The sequence below is a fragment of the Choloepus didactylus genome, chromosome 6, assembly GCF_015220235.1.
Source record: "Choloepus didactylus isolate mChoDid1 chromosome 6, mChoDid1.pri, whole genome shotgun sequence".
Classification (NCBI taxonomy): domain Eukaryota; kingdom Metazoa; phylum Chordata; class Mammalia; order Pilosa; family Megalonychidae; genus Choloepus; species Choloepus didactylus.
The window spans coordinates 149,889,005-149,891,923 of record NC_051312.1 but is presented as its reverse complement, the minus strand read 5'-3'; the positions used below and the strand labels follow the sequence as shown (position 1 = coordinate 149,891,923).

The 2,919-nt window shown below is 34.4% G+C and overlaps 1 pseudogene; it reads left to right on the top strand.

Annotated features, from left to right (window-relative positions):
- The first annotated feature begins 454 nt into the window (after positions 1-454).
- On the top strand, positions 455-1,254 carry LOC119537427 (annotated as a pseudogene).
- Positions 1,255-2,919: the final 1,665 nt, after the last annotated feature.

The window sequence follows — 2,919 nt, the reverse complement described above, 5'->3', positions numbered from 1 at the left end:
TGGTAATATACTGATTCTAAGTAAAATGTGAAAAGTTATGTATATTGTAACCCCTAGAGAAACAACTAAAAAACTATACAAAGAGACATTGTCAAATTGCAATAGGTAAATTAAAATGGAATAAAAAGCATTCAAATATCACAAAAGAAGGCATGAAATGATAGAAAGGGACAAGAAACTAAGGGAACACACATAAATAATAAAATGGTAGAACTAAATCTAAACATCAATAATTACACTAAATGTAAATGGTTGAAATATTCCAATTAAAAGACAGATTATCAGAATGGATTAAAAAATACCTTAACCAAATTATAAGCTTTCTATGAGAAACTCACTTCAAATATTATTACATAAATAGGTTGAAAGTAAAATGATGGAGTGGTGTGTGTGGACTGGAACTATTGTGGCCATAAGTGCCTGTCCAGGATCTGAGTAAACAGTCATTATCAGAATGTCTGGCAAAGAGTGAATTGAGATATTTCCCTCATGAATGGCACAGAGAATCATGAAGGCTTCATTAAAAGGAGCATAGACAGGTCAAAACATCCTGAGGAAAATATATGGTGCCTTGACTCTTCAATTTTGACAGATCCTAAAGAAGATAATAGAGACTAAAATGTTGATGGGTGAAGTGATGAGAGAAGCTGCCTTTTCACTTGTCGAGGTCAAGTTCACAGCTGGGGACTTCAGCACCACAGTTATCCAAAAGTGAATAAAACCCAAGTGAAGATTTGTGCAAAGAAAGATATTGTAGCAAGAGTTACCTTGCCAGTGTTTGAACATTACCGTGAATGAACTGACAGTTATGAACTGACTTGTTCAGCCAGAAGTGAGAAACAGCTGGCTAAGTTAAAGAGAAATTATGCCAAAACAGTGGAATTAATGGTGGAACTAGCTTCACTGCAGACTTCCTTTTTACTCTGGATGAAGCTATTAAGATAACCAACAGGTGTCTAAATGCCATTGAACATATCATTCCTCAGATTGAATGTAACCATGTTTGTATCACCCCAGAGCTGGATGAGTGAGAGTGAGAGGAGTTCTACAGTTTAAAGAAAATACAGGAGAAAAAGACATTCTCAAGGAAAAATCTGAGAAGGACTTAGAACAGTGGAGAGCAACTGGGAAGGTGATGGGGCCAGCTAATCTTCTGGCTGAAGAGAAGATGAGGATCTTCTGTTTGAATCATCTTTCCTGCTCTGGTCCTCTCAGAAGCCCAATACTGGCTCCATTTTAATTCACAGTGTGTAAGTGTGGTATGTGTGGCTATGTATTTTTTTGGCCTAAGAGTTTCATTGGTGGTAAAATTTCCCTGGGCAGAATCACATTTCCACAAACATTTATCACAGATAAGGGAGAATTGTAGAACCTGTCCAGGAACTTATAGAATTTACAAAGCAGAAGTGTCACCCTACTCCATTTACAGCCATGTTACAGGTGGTCTACTTAACAAGCATACCAAGAAATAACCCTTAGGAAACATCAGTGGTCTCAAGCCAGCAACTGTATATATACCCTTTGTGCCTACACACTTGCAAACATTGATGCTGTTGTCTGAGATTTTTGCCATCATCCTTGTATTAGCATGGTACTTCTCTCCTCAAGCTTTATGAGTATCTTCACTTATATTTCCTTTCTTGGGGACAGTCTCTATCCTCATCTCTCATGGGAGTTCTGCCAATTTAAATGTGACTATGGTATACATAGAGTAAAATGATTGATTTAAAAATAAAAAAGGAAAATGATGGAAAAAGACATACCATGCAAATACTAATCAGACAACACAGGTTTTAGAACAAAGAAAATTATCCAGGATAAAAGGGGTTAATTCACCAAGAAGACATACATGTGTTATGTCTAAATGTGTATGCATCTTTCAACAGAGTATGTTCTTAGTCCATAATGAAATTTAGCCAAAAATAAAATGATAACAGGAAAATCTCCAAATCCCCAAACACATGGAAATGAAGCAATATACTTCTAAAGAATCTAAGCTTCCACCTGAAGAAATTAGAAAAACAACAGAAAAAGAAATCAAAAATAAGAAAGAGGGAAATAATAAAGATAAGAACAGAAATTGAAATTGAAAACAGAAACTGAAAACAGAAAAATGAAAGAGAAAATAAACACAACAAAAAACTGGCACTTTGAAAAGATCAATAAAATTGACAAATTTCTTAGAAGACTAGCAAAGATAAAAGAGAGAAGAAATAAGTCACTAAGGATGAAAACAGTAGATATCACTATAGATCCCACAGACATTGAAAGGATAAGATAATACTATGAACAACTCAATACACAGCATTTGAAAACTTAGATGGAATGGACCATTTTCTAGGAAACCAAACCACAAGCTACCAAAAACTCATGCAAGATGAGAAAGATAATCTGATTAGTTCTATAATTATTAAAAAAATTGAATTCCTAGTTTAAAAACCTTCCAAAAAAGAAATCTCCAGGCCCGTATGGTTTCACTGGTGATTTCCACCCAACATTTAAAGAAGAAAGAGCACCAATTTTATACAATCTCTTTCAGAAAATAGAAGAGGAAGACATACTTCCCAACTCATTTCATGAGGTCAGCATTACCCTGATACAAAAACAGATAAAGATATTACATAAAAGGAAAGTTACAGACTGTTCCTCATAAACATAGATGTAAAACCTCAACAAAATTTTAGCAAGTCTAGTGAAGAAATACATAGAAAGAATAATATACCACAACCAAGTGGAGTTTATCTTGGGAATGCAATACTGTTTCAATGTTTGAAAATCAATCAATGAAATCCACCATATTAACAGTCTAAAGAAAAAAAACCACACGGTCATTTTGTAAATGCAGAAAAAGCATTTACAACATTCAACATCTGTTCATGAAAAGTTTTCATGAGCTAGGAATAAAAGGGAACTTCTTCA